The sequence below is a fragment of the Phyllobates terribilis genome, unplaced genomic scaffold, assembly GCF_046119375.1.
Source record: "Phyllobates terribilis strain yellow unplaced genomic scaffold, ASM4611937v1 Scaffold_1__5_contigs__length_1240528914, whole genome shotgun sequence".
NCBI classification, from domain to species: domain Eukaryota; kingdom Metazoa; phylum Chordata; class Amphibia; order Anura; family Dendrobatidae; genus Phyllobates; species Phyllobates terribilis.
Window position 1 is genome coordinate 148,202,146 of NW_027362761.1, and position 19,180 is coordinate 148,221,325.

The following is a 19,180-nucleotide window of genomic DNA, read 5'->3' on the forward strand; positions in this document are numbered from 1 at the left end:
CCTTGCAAGCAAAAGCTACCAAAAATTAGGACGGAGCAACTTGCAATGCCCCTTACAAGAGCCATGCAGTACAGCATATTACGAACATAAGTCCCATTATTGGGGAGTGGGTGTCCCATAGTATTTGCTTATGCTTTCCAAGCAAAAGCTGCCAAAAATTAGGACGGAGCAACTTGCAATGCCCCTTACAAGAGTCTTGCAGAACAGCATATTACAAACATAAGTCCCATTATTGGGGAGTGGGTCTCCCATAGTATTTGCTTATGCTTTCCAAGCAAAAGCTGCCAAAAATTAGGATGGAGCAACTTGCAATGCCCCTTACAAGAGCCATGCAGTACAGCATATTACAAACACAAGTCCCATTATTGGGGAGTGGGAGTCCCAAAGTATTTGCTTATGCTTTCCAAGCAAATGCTGTCAAAAATTAGGATGGAGCAACTCGCAATGCCCCTTACAAGAGCCATGCAGTACAGCATATTACAAACATAAGTCCGATTATTGGGGAGTGGGTGGCCCATAGTATTTGCTTATACTTTCCAAGCAAAAGCTGCCAAAAATTAGGACGGAGCAACTTGCAATGCCCCTTACAAGAGCCATGCAGTACAGCATATTACAAACATAAGTCCCATCATTGCGGAGTGGGTGTACCATTGTATTTGCTTATGACTTGCAAGCGAAAGCTGCCAAAAATTAGGATGGAGCAACTTGCAATGCCCCTTACAAGAGCCATGCAGTACAGCATATTACAAACATAAGTCCCATTATTGGGGAGTGGGTGTCTCATAGTATTTGCTTATGCTTTTCAAGCAAAAGCTGTCAAAAATTACGACGAAGCAACTTGCAATGCCCCTTACAAGAGCCATGCAGTACAGCATATTACAAACATAAGTCCCATCATTGGGGAGTGGGTGTCCCATTGTATTTGCTTATGACTTGCAAGCAAAAGCTGCCAAAAATTAGGCCGGAGCAAATAGCAATGCCCCTTACAAGAGCCATGCAGTTCAGCAAATTACAAACATAAGTCCCATTATTGGGGAGTGGGTGTCCCATAGTATTTGCTTATGCCTTGCAAGCAAAAGCTACCGAAAATTAGGACGGAGCAACTTGCAATGCCCCTTACAAGAGCCATGCAGTACAGCATATTACAAACATAAGTCCCATTATTGGGGAGTGGGTGTCCCATAGTATTTGCTTATGCTTTCCAAGCAAAAGCTGCCAAAAATTAGGACGGAGCAACTTGCAATGCCCCTTACAAGAGCCATGCAGAACAGCATATTACAAACATAAGTCCCATTATTGGGGAGTGGGTCTCCCATAGTATTTTGTTATGCTTTCCAAGCAAAAGCTGCCAAAAATTAGGATGGAGCAACTTGCAATGCCCCTTACAAGAGCCATGCAGTACAGCATATTACAAACACAAGTCCCATTATTGGGGAGTGGGAGTCCCAAAGTATTTGCTTATGCTTTCCAAGCAAATGCTGCCAAAAATTAGGATGAAGCAACTTGCATTGCCCCTTACAAGAGCCATGCAGTACAGCATATTACAAACATAAGTCCGATTATTAGGGAGTGGGTGGCCCATAATATTTGCTTATACTTTCCAAGCAAAAGCTGCCAAAAATTAGGACGGAGCAACTTGCAATGCCCCTTACAAGAGCCATGCAGTACAGCATATTACAGACATAAGTCCCATCATTGGGGAGTGGGTGTCCCATAGTATTTGCTTATGACTTGCAAGCAAAAGCTGCCAAAAATTAGGCGGAGCAAATATCAATGCCCCTTACAAGAGCCATGCAGTACAGCATATTACAAACATAAGTCCCATTATTGGGGAGTGGGTGTCCCATAGTATTTGCTTATGCCTTGCAAGCAAAAGCTGCCAAAAATTAGGACGGAGCAACTTGCAATGCCCCTTACAAGAGCCATGCAGTACAGCTTATTACAAACATAAGTCCCATTATTGGGGAGTGGGTGTCCCATAGTATTTGCTTATGCTTTCCAAGCAAAAGCTGCCAAAAATTAGGACGGAGCAACTTGCAATGCCCCTTACAAGAGCCATGCAGTACAGGATATTACAAACATAAGTCCCATTATTGGGGAGTGGGTCTCCCATAATATTTGCTTATGCTTTCCAGGCAAAAGCTGCCAAAAATTAGGATGGATCAACTTGCAATGCCCCTTACAAGAGCCATGCAGTACAGCATATTACAAACATAAGTCCCATTATTGGGGAGTGGGTCTCCCATAGTATTTGCTTATGCTTTCCAAGCAAAAGCTGCCAAAAATTAGGACGGAGCAACTCGCAATGCCCCTTACAAGAGCCATGCAGTACAGCATATTACAAACTTAAGTCTCATTATTGGGGAGTGGGTGTCCCATGGTATTTGCTTATGCTTTACAAGCAAAAGCTGCCAAAAATTAGGATGGAGCAACTTGCAATGCCCCTTACAAGAGCCATGCAGTACAGCATATTACAAACATAAGTCCGATTATTGGGGAGTGGGTGTCCCATAGTATTTGCTTATACTTTCCAAGCAAAAGCTGCCAAAAATTAGGACGGAGCAACTTGCAATGCCCCTTACAAGAGCCATGCAGTACAGCATATTACAAACATAAGTCCCATCATTGCGGAGTGGGTGTCCCATTGTATTTGCTTATGACTTGCAAGCAAAAGCTGCCAAAAATTAGGCCGGAGCAAATAACAATGCCCCTTACAAGAGCCATGCAGTGCAGCATATTACAAACATAAGTCCCATTATTGGGGAGTGGGTGTCCCATAGTATTTGCTTATGCCTTGCAAGCAAAAGCTGCCAAAAATTAGGACGGAGCAACTTGCAATGACCCTTACAAGAGCCATGCAGTACAGCATATTACAAACATAAGTCCCATCATTGGGGAGTGGGTGTCCCATTGTATTTGCTTATGACTTGCAAGCAAAAGCTGCCAAAAATTAGGCCGGAGCAAATAGCAATGCCCCTTACAAGAGCCATGCAGTACAGCAAATTACAAACATAAGTCCCACTATTGGGGAGTGGGTGTCCCATAGTATTTGCTTATGCCTTGCAAGCAAAAGCTACCAAAAATTAGGACGGAGCAACTTGCAATGCCCCTTACAAGAGCCATGCAGTACAGCATATTACAAACATAAGTCCCATTATTGGGGAGTGGGTCTCCCATAGTATTTGCTTATGCTTTCCAAGCAAAAGCTGCCAAAAATTAGGATGGAGCAACTTGCAATGCCCCTTACAAGAGCCATGCAGTACAGCATATTACAAACATAAGTCCCATTATTGGGGAGTGGGTGGCCCATTATATTTGCTTATACTTTCCAAGCAAAAGCTGCCAAAAATTACTACGGAGCAACTTGCAATGCCCCTTACAAGAGCCATGCAGTACAGCATATTACAGACATAAGTCCCATCATTGGGGAGTGGGTGTCCCATTGTATTTGCTTATGACTTGCAAGCAAAAGCTGCCAAAAATTAGGCCAGAGCAAATAACAATGCCCCTTACAAGAGCCATGCAGTACAGCATATTACAAACATAAGTCCCATTATTGGGGAGTGGGTGTCCCATAGTATTTGCTTATGCCTTGCAAGCAAAAGCTGCCAAAAATTAGGACGGAGCAACTTGCAATGCCCCTTACAAGAGCCATGCAGTACAGCTTATTACAAACATAAGTCCCATTATTGGGGACTGGGTGTCCCATAGTATTTGCTTATGCTTTCCAAGCAAAAGCTGCCAAAAATTAGGACGGAGCAACTTGCAATGCCCCTTACAAGAGCCATGCAGTACAGCATATTACAAACATAAGTCCCATTATTGGGGAGTGGGTGTCCCATAGTATTTGCTTATGCCTTGCAAGCAAAAGCTGCCAAAAATTAGGACGGAGCAACTTTTAATGCCCCTTACAAGAGCCATGCAGTACAGCATATTACAAACATAAGTCCCATTATTGGGGAGTGGGTGTCCCATAGTATTTGCTTATGCTTTCCAAGCAAAAGCTGACAAAAATTAGGACTGTGCAACTTGCAATGCCCCTTACAAGAGCCATGCAGTACAGCATATTACAAACATAAGTCCCATTATTGGGGAGTGGGTCTCCCATAGTAATTGATTATGCTTTCCAAGCAAAAGCTGCCAAAAATTAGGATGGAGCAACTTGCAATGCCCCTTACAAGAGCCATGCAGTACAGCATATTACAAACATAAGTCCCATTATTGGGGAGTGGGAGTCCCAAAGTATTTGCTTATGCTTTCCAAGCAAATGCTGCCAAAAATTAGGATGGAGCAACTTGCAATGCCCCTTACAAGAGCCATGCAGTACAGCATATTACAAACATAAGTCCCATTATTGGGGAGTGGGTGTCCCAATGTATTTGCTTATGCTTTCCAAGCAAAAGCTGCCAAAAATTAGGATGGAGCAACTTGCAAAGCCCCTTACAAGAGCCATGCAGTACAGCATATTACAAACATAAGTCCCATTATTGGGGAGTGGGTGTCCCATTGTATTTGCTTATGCCTTGCAAGCAAAAGCTGCCAAAAATTAGGACGGAGCAACTTGCAATGCCCCTTACAAGAGCCATGCAGTACAGCATATTACAAAAATAAGTCCCATTATTGGAGAGTGGGTGTCCCATAGTATTTGTTTATGCCTTGCAAGCAAAAGCTGCCAAAAATTAGGATGGAGCAACTTGCAATGCCCCTTACAAGAGCCATGCAGTACAGCATATTACAAACATAAGTCCCATTATTGGGGAGAGGGTGTCCCATAGTATTTGCTTATGCTTTCCAAGCAAATGCTGCCAAAAATTAGGATGGAGCAACTTGCAATGCCCCTTACAAGAGCCATGCAGTACAGCATATTACAAACATAAGTCCCATTATTGGGGAGTGGGTGTCCCCTAGTATTTGCTTATGCTTTCCAAGCAAAAGCTGCAAAAATTAGGACGGAGCAACTTGCAATGCCCCTTACAAGAGCCATGCAGTACAGCATATTACAAAGATAAATCCCATTATTGGGGAGTGGGTGTCCCATATTATTTGCTTATGCTTTCCAAGCAAAAGCTGCCAAAAATTAGGACGGAGCAACTTGCAATGCCCCTTACAAGAGCCATGCAGTACAGCATATTACAAACATAAGTCCCATTATTGGGGAGTGGGTGTCCCATAGTATTTGATTATGCTTTCCAAGCAAAAGCTGCCAAAAATTAGGATGGATCAACTTGCAATGCCCCTTACAAGAGCCATGCAGTACAGCATATTACAAACATAAGTCCCATTATTGGGGAGTGGGTCTCCCATAGTATTTGCTTAGGCTTTCCAAGCAAAAGTTGCCAAACATTAGGATGGAGCAACTTGCAATGCCCCTTACAAGAGCCATGCAGTATAGCATATTACAAACATAAGTCCCATTATTGGGAGTGGGTGTCCCATGGTATTTGCTTATGCTTTCCAAGCAAAAGCTGCCAAAAATTAGGATGGAGCAACTTGCAATGCCCCTTACAAGAGCCATGCAGAACAGCATATTAAAAACATAAGTCCCATTATTGGGGAGTGGGTGTCCCATAGTATTTGCTTATGCCTTGCAAGCAAAAGCTGCCAAAAATTAGGACGGAGCAACTTGCAATGCCCCTTACAAGAGCCATGCAGTAGAGCATATTACAAACATAAGTCCCATTATTGGGGAGTGGGTGTCCCATAGTATTTGCTTATGCCTTGCAAGCAAAAGCTGCCAAAAATTAGCATGGAGCAACTTGCAATGCCCCTTACAAGAGCCATGCAGTACAGCATATTACAAACATAAGTCCCATTATTGGGAGTGGGTGTCGCATAGTATTTGCTTATGCTTTCCAAGCAAATGCTGCCAAAAATTAGGATGGAGGAACTTACAATGCCCCTTACAAGAGCCATGCAGTACAGCATATTACAAACATAAGTCCCATTATTGGGGAGTGGGTGTCCCATAGTATTTGCTTATGCTTTCCAAGCAAATGCTGCCAAAAATTAGGATGGAGCAACTTGCAATGCCCCTTACAAGAGCCATGCAGTACAGCATATTACAAACATAAGTCCCACTATTGGGGAGTGGGTGTCCCATAGTATTTGCTTAAGCTTTCCAAGCAAAAGCTGCCAAAAATTAGGACGGAGCAACTTGCAATGCCCCTTACAAGAGCCATGCAGTACAGCATATTACATACATAAGTCCCATTATTGGGGAGTGGGTGTCCCATGGTATTTGCTTATGCTTTCCAAGCAAAAGCTGCCAAAAATTAGGACGGAGCAACTTGCAATGCCCCTTACAAGAGCCATGCAGTACAGCATATTACAAACATAAGTCCCATTATTGGGGAGTGGGTGTCCCATTGTATTTGCTTATGCCTTGCAAGCAAAAGCTGCCAAAAATTAGGACGGAGCAACTTGCAATGCCCCTTACAAGACCCATGCAGTACAGCATATTACAAAAATAAGTCCCATTATTGGAGAGTGGTTGTCCCATAGTATTTGTTTATGCCTTGCAAGCAAAAGCTGCCAAAAATTAGGATGGAGCAACTTGCAATGCCCCTTACAAGAGCCATGCAGTACAGCATATTACAAACATAAGTCCCATTATTGGGGAGTGGGTGTCCCATAGTATTTGCTTATGCTTTCCAAGCAAATGCTGCCAAAAATTAGGATGGAGCAACTTGCAATGCCCCTTACAAGAGCCATGCAGTACAGCATATTACAAACATAAGTCCCATTATTGGGGAGTGGGTGTCCCATAGTATTTGCTTATGCTTTCCAAGCAAAAGCTGACAAAAATTAGGACGGAGCAACTTGCAATGCCCCTTACAAGAGCCATGCAGTACAGCATATTACAAAGATAAGTCCCATTATTGGGGAGTGGGTGTCCCATAGTATTTGCTTATGCTTTCCAAGCAAAAGCTGCCAAAAATTAGGACGGAGCAACTTGCAATGCCCCTTACAAGAGCCATGCAGTACAGCATATTACAAACATAAGTCCCATTATTGGGGAGTGGGTCTCCCATAGTATTTGCTTAGGCTTTCCAAGCAAAAGTTGCCAAAAATTAGGATGGAGCAACTTGCAATGCCCCTTACAAAAGCCATGCAGTACAGCATATTACAAACATAAGTCCCATTATTGGGGAGTGGGTGTCCCATAGTATTTGCTTATGCCTTGCAAGCAAAAGCTGCCAAAAATTAGGACAGACCAACTTGCAAGGCCCCTTACAAGAGCCATGCAGTACAGCATATTACAAACATAAGTCCCATTATTGGGGAGTGGGTGTCCCATAGTATTTGCTTATGCTTTCCAAGCAAATGCTGCCAAAAATTAGGATGGAGCAACTTGCAATGCCCCTTACAAGAGCCATGCAGTACAGCATATTACAAACATAAGTCCCATTATTGGGGCGTGGGTGTCCCATGGTATTTGCTTATGCTTTCCTAGCAAAAGCTGCCAAAAATTAGGATGGAGCAACTTGCAATGCCGCTTACAAGAGCCATGCAGTACAGCATATTACAAACATAAGTTCCATTGTTGGGGAGTGGGTGTCCCATAGTATTTGCTTATGCCTTGCAAGCAAAAGCTGCCAAAAATTAGGAGGGAGCAACTTGCAATGCCCCTTACAAGAGCCATGCAGTACAGCATATTACAAACATAAGTCCCATTATTGGGGAGTGGGTGTCGCATAGTATTTGCTTATGCTTTCCAAGCAAATGCTGCCAAAAATTAGGATGGAGGAACTTGCAATGCCCCTTACAAGAGCCATGCAGTACAGCATATTACAAACATAAGTCCCATTATTGGGGAGTGGGTGTCCCATAGTATTTGCTTATGCTTTCCAAGCAAATGCTGCCAAAAATTAGGATGGAGCAACTTGCAATGCCCCTTACAAGAGCCATGCAGTACAGCATATTACAAACATAAGTCCCACTATTGGGGAGTGGGTGTCCCATAGTATTTGCTTAAGCTTTCCAAGCAAAAGCTGCCAAAAATTAGGACGGAGCAACTTGCAATGCCCCTTACAAGAGCCATGCAGTACAGCATATTACATACATAAGTCCCATTATTGGGGAGTGGGTGTCCCATGGTATTTGCTTATGCTTTCCAAGCAAAAGCTGCCAAAAATTAGGACGGAGCAACTTGCAATGCCCCTTACAAGAGCCATGCAGTACAGCATATTACAAACATAAGTCCCATTATTGGGTAGTGGGTGTCCCATAGTATTTGCTTATGCCTTGCAAGCAAAAGCTGCCAAAAATTAGGACGGAGAAACTTGCAATGCCCCTTACAAGAGCCATGCAGTACAGCTTATTACAAACATAAGTCCCATTATTGGGGAGTGGGTGTCCCATAGTATTTGCTTATGCTTTCCAAGCAAAAGCTGCCAAAAATTAGGACGGAGCAACTTGCAATGCCCCTTACAAGAGCCATGCAGTACAGCATATTACAAACATAAGTCCCATTATTGGGGAGTGGGTCTCCCATAATATTTGCTTATGCTTTCCAAGCAAAAGCTGCCAAAAATTAGGATGGATCAACTTGCAATGCCCCTTACAAGAGCCATGCAGTACAGCATATTACAAACATAAGTCCCATTATTGGGGAGTGGGTCTCCCATAGTATTTGCTTATGCTTTCCAAGCAAAAGCTGCCAAAAATTAGGACGGAGCAACTCGCAATGCCCCTTACAAGAGCCATGCAGTACAGCATATTACAAACTTAAGTCTCATTATTGGGGAGTGGGTGTCCAATGGTATTTGCTTATGCTTTACAAGCAAAAGCTGCCAAAAATTAGGATGGAGCAACTTGCAATGCCCCTTACAAGAGCCATGCAGTACAGCATATTACAAACATAAGTCCCATCATTGCGGAGTGGGTATCCCATTGTATTTGCTTATGACTTGCAAGGAAAAGCTGCCAAAGATTAGGCCGGAGCAAATAGCAATGCCCCTTACAAGAGCCATGCAGTACAGCATATTACAAACATAAGTCCCATTATTGGGGAGTGGTGTCCCATAGTATTTGCTTATGCCTTGCAAGCAAAAGCTGCCAAAAATTAGGACGGAGCAACTTGCAATGTCCCTTACAAGAGCCATGCAGTACAGCATATTACAAACATAAGTCCCATTATTGGGGAGTGGGTGTCCCATAGTATTTGCTTATGCTTTCCAAGCAAAAGCTGACAAAAATTAGGACGGAGCAACTTGCAATGCCCCTTACAAGAGCAATGCAATACAGCATATTACAAACATAAGTCCCATTATTGGGGAGTGGGTCTCCCATAGTAATTGATTATGCTTTCCAAGCAAAAGCTGCCAAAAATTAGGATGGAGTAACTTGCAATGCCCCTTACAAGAGCCATGCAGTACAGCATATTACAAACATGAGTCCCATTATTGGGGAGTGGAAGTCCCAATGTATTTGCTTATGCTTTCCAAGCAAATGCTGCCAAAAATTAGGATGGAGCAACTTGCAATGCCCCTTACAAGAGCCATGCAGTACAGCATATTACAAACATAAGTCCCATTATTGGGGAGTGGGTGTCCCATAGTATTTGCTTATGCCTTGCAAGCAAAAGCTGCCAAAAATTAGGATGGAGCAACTTGCAATGCCGCTTACAAGAGCCATGCAGTACAGCATATTACAAACATAAGTCCCATTATTGGGGAGTGGGTGTCCCATAGTATTTGCTTATGCCTTGCAAGCAAAAGCTGCCAAAAATTAGGACGGAGCAACTTGCAATGCCCCTTACAAGAGCCATGCAGTACAGCATATTACAAACATAAGTCCCATTATTGGGGAGTGGGTGTCCCATGGTATTTGCTTATGCTTTCCAAGCAAAAGCTGCCAAAAATTAGGATGGAGCAACTTGCAATGCCCCTTACAAGAGCCATGCAGTACAGCATATTACAAACATAAGTCCCATTATTGGGGAGTGGGTGTCCCATTGTATTTGCTTATGCCTTGCAAGCAAAAGCTGCCAAAAATTAGGACGGAGCAACTTGCAATGCCCCTTACAAGAGCCATGCAGCACAGCATATTACAAACATAAGTCCCATTATTGGGGAGTGGGTCTCCCATAGTAATTGATTATGCTTTCCAAGCAAAAGCTGCCAAAAATTAGGATGGAGCAACTTGCAATGCCCCTTACAAGAGCCATGCAGTACAGCATATTACAAACATGAGTCCCATTATTGGGGAGTGGAAGTCCCAAAGTATTTGCTTATGCTTTCCAAGCAAATGCTGCCAAAAATTAGTATGGATCAACTTGCAATGCCCCTTACAAGAGCCATGCAGTACAGCATATTACAAACATAAGTCCCATTATTGGGGAGTGGGTGTCCCATAGTATTTGCTTATGCCTTGCAAGCAAAAGCTGCCAAAAATTAGGATGGAGCAACTTGCAATGCCGCTTACAAGAGCCATGCAGTACAGCATATTACAAACATAAGTCCCATTATTGGGGAGTGGGTGTCCCATAGTATTTGCTTATGCCTTGCAAGCAAAAGCTGCCAAAAATTAGGACGGAGCATCTTGCAATGCCCCTTACAAGAGCCATGCAGTACAGCATATTACAAACATAAGTCCCATTATTGGGGAGTGGGTGTCCCATACTATTTGCTTATGCCTTGCAAGCAAAAGCTGCCAAAAATTAGGACAGACCAACTTGCAATGCCCCTTACAAGAGCCATGCAGTACAGCATATTACAAACATAAGTCCCATTATTGGGGAGTGGGTGTCCCATAGTATTTGCTTATGCTTTCCAAGCAAATGCTGCCAAAAATTAGGATGGAGCAACTTGCAATGCCCCTTACAAGAGCCATGCAGTACAGCATATTACAAACATAAGTCCCATTATTGGGGAGTGGGTGTCCCATGGTATTTGCTTATGCTTTCCTAGCAAAAGCTGCCAAAAATTAGGATGGAGCAACTTGCAATGCCGCTTACAAGAGCCATGCAGTACAGCATATTACAAACATAAGTCCCATTATTGGGGAGTGGGTGTCCCATAGTATTTGCTTATGCCTTCCAAGCAAAAGCTGCCAAAAATTAGGACGGAGCAACTTGCAATGCCCCTTACAAGAGCCATGCAGTACAGCATATTACAAACATAAGTCCCATTATTGGGGAGTGGGTGTCCCATGGTATTTGCTTATGCTTTCCTAGCAAAAGCTGCCAAAAATTAGGATGGAGCAACTTGCAATGCCGCTTACAAGAGCCATGCAGTACAGCATATTACAAACATAAGTCCCATTATTGGGGAGTGGGTGTCCCATAGTATTTGCTTATGCCTTCCAAGCAAAAGCTGCCAAAAATTAGGACGGAGCAACTTGCAATGCCCCTTACAAGAGCCATGCAGTACAGCATATTACAAACATAAGTCCCATTATTGGGGAGTGGGTGTCCCATGGTATTTGCTTATGCTTTCCTAGCAAAAGCTGCCAAAAATTAGGATGGAGCAACTTGCAATGCCGCTTACAAGAGCCATGCAGTACAGCATATTACAAACATAAGTCCCATTATTGGGGAGTGGGTGTCCCATGGTATTTGCTTATGCTTTCCTAGCAAAAGCTGCCAAAAATTAGGATGGAGCAACTTGCAATGCCGCTTACAAGAGCCATGCAGTACAGCATATTACAAACATAAGTCCCATTATTGGGGAGTGGGTGTCCCATAGTATTTGCTTATGCCTTCCAAGCAAAAGCTGCCAAAAATTAGGACGGAGCAACTTGCAATGCCCCTTACAAGAGCCATGCAGTACAGCATATTACAAACATAAGTCCCATTATTGGGGAGTGGGTGTCCCATAGTATTTGCTTATGCCTTGCAAGCAAAAGCTGCCAAAAATTAGGACAGAGCAACTTGCAATGCCCCTTACAAGAGCCATGCAGTACAGCATATTACAAACATAAGTCCCATTATTGGGGAGTGGGTGTCCCATAGTATTTGCTTATGCTTTCCAAGCAAATGCTGCCAAAAATTAGGATGGAGCAACTTGCAATGCCCCTTACAAGAGCCATGCAGTACAGCATATTACAAACATAAGTCCCATTATTGGGGAGTGGGTGTCCCATAGTATTTGCTTATGCTTTCCAAGCAAAAGCTGCCAAAAATTAGGACGGAGCAACTTGCAATGCCCCTTAAAAGAGCCATGCAGTACAGCATATTACAAACATAAGTCCCATTATTGGGGAGTGGGTGTCTCATGGTATTTGCTTATGCTTTCCAAGCAAAAGCTGCCAAAAATTAGGATGTAGCAACTTGCAATGCTCCTTACAAGAGCCATGCAATACAGCATATTACAAACATAAGTCCCATTATTGGGGAGTGGGTGTCCTGTAGAATTTGCTTATGCTTTCCAAGCAAAAGCTGCAAAAAATTAGGACGGAGCAACTTGCAATGCCCCTTACAAGAGCCATGCAGTACAGCATATTACAAACATAAGTCCCATTATTGGGGAGTGGGTGTCCCATAGTATTTGCTTATGTCTTGCAAGCAAAGCTGCCAAAAATAAGTATGGAGGAACTTGCAATGCTGGCACACTGGTGTTATAGTGGTGGTGGAGGCTGAAGATAAGGAGAAGAAGATAAAACAGCCGAAATGAGGAAGCGTATACCCATGTGTGGGTGTGAAGTGGTGCATGTGAATACACCTCCCGAAATAACACAGTGGATTTGACTTTATGTTACTCTGCTGTCATTTGGTGGTGATGAGAAGTCTGGTCCAATCCAGCCCTTGTTCTTTTTGATAAGGGTCAGCTTGTCAGCATTGTCAGTTGACAGGCGAGTGCGCTTATCAGTTATAATTCCCCCAGTGGCACTAAAAACACGCTCCGATAACACGCTAGTGGCAGGGCAGGCCAGGACCTCCAAGGCATACAGAGCGAGTTCATTCCAAGTGTCCAGCTTGGATACCTAATAATTAAAAGGCACAGAGGAATCACGGAGGACGTTGGTACGGTCGGCAAGGTACTCCCTCACCATCTTTTGAAACTTTCCACTCCTTGTGAGAGTATCCCGCGCCTCGGGGCCTGTAAGCTGGGCGGGTGTCAGAAAACTGTCCCAGAACGTTGACAGTGTTCCCCTGCCTCTGCTGGATTGGAGCTGCATCTCTCTCGCCTGTACGCCTTGGTTGGGCAAAGAACTGTGACCTTTGCCGCTAGCGTGCTCAGATGGGAATTTTTTTAAGAATTCTGCAGCAAGGGCCTTCTGGTACTGCCCCATTTTTGTAGACCTCTGCACCTCAGGAATAAGACAGTGAAAGTTCTCCTTGTAGCGGGGGTCTACAAGTGTCACCAACCAGTAATGACTGTCACCCAACATTTTGACAACGCGAGGGTCACGGTTAAGGCAGCGTAACATAAAGTCAGCCATGCGTGCCAGACTGGTAACGGGCAAGATTTCCGTGTCCTCACCAAGATGATGACTGACCATGCTCTCCTCCTCCTCCCCCCTCTCATCAGTCCACCCACGCTGAACCGACGGTATGACACTTGTACAGGTACTACCGTCTACAACGCATGATAGCAGCTCCAGTTCATCCTCCTCCTCATCCTCCTCCTCCACTCCCTCATTGTCCCCCAATGCATGTTGGGATGAGATGAGGCTGGGCTGTGTGTAATCGCCCGCTACGTCTTCTTGATTCATCTCATCATACTCTGGCTGCAAAGCCTCCTCTTTAATTCTCTGCAGAGAGCGTTGCAAAAGACAGACAAGTGGGATGCTGACACTAATGATGGCGTCATCGCCACTCAATATCTTGGTGGCCTCCTCAAAGTTTGTCAGGATGGTACATACGTCAGACATCCAGGTAAACTCCTGAGGTCTTATGTGTGGAGTCTGACCTGAATATCGACGGCCTTGTTGCAGCTGGTACTCCACAACTGCTCTCTTCTGCTCACAAATCCTTTGCAACATGTGGAGGGTAGAGTTCCAACGTGTGGGGACATCACACACCAGTCGGTGTGCCGGAAGCTGCAAACGCTGCTGCAACACAGCAAGGGCGGCGGAAGCTGTAGCAGACTTGCGAAAATGAGCTGACAGGCGGCGTACTTTCACGAACAGATCTGGCAACTCGGGGTACGATTTAAGAAACCGCTGAACCACGTGGTTAAGCACATGAGCCAGGCATGGTACGTGTGTGATCTCACCTCGCCCCAGAGCCGCCACCAGGTTACGGCCAGTGTCACACACGACCATGCCGGGATGTAGGTTCAGCGGTCTCAGCCACAGATCTGCCTGCTCTTTCACAGCTGTCCACAAGTCACAAGCAGTGTGAGGTTTATCACCTAAGCTTTTGAGTTTCAGCACAGCCTGTTGCCGCTTGGCGGAGGCAGTACTGCAATGCTCCCAGCTTGTAACTTATGTGGTGATATCTGAGATGGAGGCTGAACTTGAGGAGGAGGAGGAGGATGCGCAGGAGCTGTACACAGTGGGGGCAACTCTGACTGACATAGGGCCCGCAATCCTCGGTATGGGGAGGATGTGTTCCGTCCCAAGGTCCGACTGGGTCCCGGCTTCCACTACGTTTACTCAGTGTGCCGTCAGAGAGATGTACCATCCCTGGCCACAAGCACTTGTCCATGTGTCCGTTGTCAGGTGGACTCTCCCAGTAACTGCGCTGTTGAGGGCACGGCAGATGCTCTGGGACACGTGCTTGTGTAGTGCGGGGATGGCACACCGGGCAAAATAGTGTCGGCTGGGGACCTAGTACCGAGGGACGGCCACCGTCATAAGATTGCGGAAGGATTCCGTCTCCACCAGCCTAAAAGGCAGCATTTCCAACGCAAGCAGTCGTGAAATGTGCGAATTTAGGACTGTGGCCTGTGGGGCTTTAGCTGCGAATTTCCGCTTTCCTTCAAAGGTCTGGGATATGGACAATTGAACGCTGCGGTGGGACGTGGACGTGGACGTTGATGCTGTTTCTTGATAAACTGCCATAACAAGTGAAGACTGAGAGGAGGGGGCATCTTTACATGCAGTATGGACAGGGGATCGCTTTGCACACACAACAGGGGGTTCTATTGCATGCACAACAGTGGAAGAAGCAGTGGTGACACCCGCTGACACTGGTCGTGGACCCTGGGTTTCGCCCCAAAAAGTCGGGTGCTTTGCTGCCATGTGCCTGATCATGCTGGTGGTGGTCAGGCTGGTAGTTTTGTCACCCCTGCTGATGCTGGTATGGCAGGTGGAACATATGGCCTTTTTGGGTTTATCAGCAGAGTCTTTAAAAAAATTCCAGACTCTGGAAGACCTACCGCTTGTACTGGCAATGTCCCTCGTGTTGGTGTTATGGGGAACGGTTGCCTGCCTTCTGTCTTCAGCCACCACACTGCTTCTTCCTGCCTGTTAGGGTACTCTGCCTCCCTCCCCCTGTGTGCTACTGGCCTCACTCTGCATGTCCTCCTTCCACGTTGGGTCAGTTACTAGATCATCCACCACCTCCTCCTCTTCCACTTGCGCACCATGATCCTCCTCCTCACTTCCTGGCAATTGTGTCTCGTCATTGTCCACCTCTTGCGACAGATTGCCAATGTCGACTTCCTGTGGCCGTGGCTGTTCAAATATTTGGGCATCGCAACATGGGATCTCCTCTTCCACCACTTCAAGCATATCAGGTGAGGGGCCCAAATATGGAAATGGACCAGTGAACAGCTCTTCAGAGTGTCCAAGTGTGGGATCACTTGCTGTCTGACGACACTCGGCATGGTGGGAGGAAGGAGCATCAGGGTGAGGAGGAGTATGCGGTCGAGACTCACGGCTACTAAGAGTTGACCGTGTGGAAGACAGACCGGAGGTGGTGGTGCCCAGGTAACTGGAAGTAGTATCTGCTATCCAATTAATAACCTGTTCACACTGATCAGTTCTCAATACTGGTGTTGTTCTTTGCTTCCCTAGTAATTCGGTCAAGAATTGGGAGCGAGAAGATGTGGCTGTTGGTTGTGGCACATTTTCACCTTGGCCACGGCCCGGTCCTCTGCACGAACCATCACCAGAACGTCCACTTCCACGTCCCTTGCCACGCGCCTTGCCCATTGTAAATGAAGTAAAATAGCTTACACTTGCACAATCAATGGAAAAAGGGTAATAAAGAGTAGATTAGAACCGTGGAAGAGGAAAACCACAGTTATTGTTTACTGGGTTATACCACACTTTTTTAAATAGAGATATTTGCGGCTGAACAGTGAGCGACACACTCAAACTGCTTTTTTTTTAGATACTAAAGGCCCAAAACTGGATAGTACAGCGATTTGACCCGTGGAACTGCGAAACCACACTGGGATGTCGGGCCTTCACAAGACTATTTTCAACAGATATATTTTTGTGTCACAACAGTCAGGAGACACTACTGTTTTTCTTTACGGAAAAAACTACCAAAGCTGAATAATAGAGATTTTTTACCGTGGGATGGCAAAACCACAGTTATTGTTTACTGGGGTATACCACACTTTTTTAAATAGAGATATTTACGGCTGAACAGTGAGCGACACACTCAAACTGCTTTTTTTTAGATACCAAAGGCCCAAAACTGGATAGTACAGCGATTTGACCCGTGGAACTGCGAAACCACACTGGGATGTCAGGCCTACACAAGACTATTTTCAAAAGATATATTTTTGTTTCACAACAGTCAGGAGACACTACTGTTTTTCTTTACGGAAAAAACTACCAAAAGCTGAATAATAGAGATTTTTTAACGTGGGATGGCAAAACCACAGTTATTGTTTACTGGGGTATACCACACTTTTTTAAATAGAGATATTTGCGGCTGAACAGTGAGCGACACACTCAAACTGTTTTTTTTTTATATACCAAATGGCCCAAAATGGATAATACGGAGGTTTGAACCGTGGAAGTGCAAAACAACACTTCTGTTTCTCTAGCCTACACCAGACTATTTTCAACAGTTATATTTGTGTCTGAAAAATCAGAGACACGCTTTTTTTTTGGGGGGGGGGTTACACACCAAAAGGTTAATAAGATGGGTATTTGTACAGTGTGAAGGAGGAAAAAAAGGCGGATTTAGATGAAAAAAAAAAGGATTTTTCCTGGCCCCCGACACCTGGTGCTAAGTCCAGCAATTTCAGCAACAGGAGCACACAGGACTGTAATGCAGCGTTTGCTGGTATAACCACTGTGTCTCCTATACAGCCTGCCTGCCTGGTATCTGGGATGAATATTAGTCCTGAAAAGGACTGTTTGTTTGTTCTGGCAGCCTTTACAGACCCTACACTAACTATTTCGCAGTTTATATCTCTCCCTAAATCAGCAGCGCTGTCCCTACACTGTCAAATCCGGAGCGACTGTGTCCAAGATGGCGACGCCCGGTTTTAAATACTCGAGGTGACGCTGTGCGGCCAGCCAATCACTGTAACGCCCACAACCAACATGGCTGCAGCATTACAGTGACTGGCTGGCAATCCCTGCATGTTCATTGGCTCTGTAAAGAGTGCCAAACATGCAGGGCGGAAACCCGAGCTCCCGCCCGAGTAACCCGGAAATGCTCGGTGCTCGCCGAACATCCCGAGTAGCCTGATGCTCGGGCAAGTACCGAGCAGTGTCGAGCATGTTCGCTCAACACTAGTTATTACACATAACTTAATTTATGGACATTTGTGGTTTGATTTCTTTGCTGTGTGGATTGGATGGGTTGTTACCGACATCTGGTGAGAATTTCATATCAATAGCAACTTTACATATATATTTACTTAGAAAATTTGTGATGTGTTCAATGCTTATTTCACCCATTGTAAATATACTTAAGTTAATGTTATTCTAAACTATGAGATAACTATAACAATATATCACCCTTTGCCTTCTATTTTTTTAATTATTTTTTGTTATGTTAGGACATGGCTCAATCGTCAGGTCTTAGGTCTGATAGTCATTAAACACTAAACCTAATCCTCGAACCTAGAAATGTAGGTTACATTATGTTTCTTTGTTTTTCTACAGACCTCATTTTTTAAAATTTTGCAGAGACCTGTCAGTAGCTTTCCATCTCACCTCACACAACATGTCAAGTGAGAGGAGAAGCAGGAAGTTGCAGTAGAACAGTTTCCTGTTAGCCTGAATGAGACCAGCTTCTCACCATGCCACAACTGGAAGGTAAAAGCAGGGGCATTGAGAGTGATAGTGTTTCTTTCAGCACCATCTTATATTACAGCACTGCTCTAAAAATGGCACTTTAGAATAAGACTGGTCAATGGCAGATTTAAAAAAGCATATCAGGGATTGTAATGAGAATTAAGAATTATTGTCCGTTTGCTCAACCTGCTCCAACTCAATATTTAGTAATCCTTAGCATCAAAAGTTACTTGAGATTGCTAAATCTGATATTGGTTTATATATAGTGATGAGCGAGCACTAAAATGCTCGGGTGCTCGTTGCTCGGGTCAAGCAAATTGGAACACTCGGGTGCTCGACCCGAGCAACGAGCCCAATGTAAGTCTATGGGAAGCTCGAGCATTTTTCAGGCGGCTCCCCCCGGCGGTCTGCAGAGGGCCTAAAAATTGCCCAAATCAATGGGAACAGTGCTCAAATGACATGGGAACAGCATGGGGAAGGCCCCTGGAAGCATTTCTGACTCTCAGGTCACTGCTGTCAACAACGTTGTCAGAGGTATTACGCCACTTTTACGGACTCACAATAAAGCATACCAAAACTAAACCAAAATGCATTTTCCTGGGAAATATGTTAAGGAACATCCTTTCCATGATATGTACAATGTATATAAAGCAAAATAAATAACCAAAAACAAAAATACTCCTCCACACCTTGGGCTGTGTTCACACGTAGCATTTTTGATGCGTTTTTGCACTTTTGCATTGCTTTCAGCAAAGACAAATGCATTCACTGGGAAATGTCATTTTAACATTTTACAACCTTATCTTGCCATGTGGTGTGTGACACATCATCTGACACATGCATACAGTGCTGAAAAGACATGGGAACAGCATGGGGAAGACCTCTGGAAGCATTTCTGACTCGCAGGTCACTGCCTAAAAGTGTGCCGATCATAAGTGATCCTTGGCGCATGCAAAGTTGCCTCCCGCCATGCACCTATCGTTGTAACAATCACCGTCCACGTCCTTGTCCCAGTGCAGAGTTCAGTTGTCCCTACCCCATTCCTTGGAATGCAAGTGCAAGTATTCAGCCAGCCACCGACCCA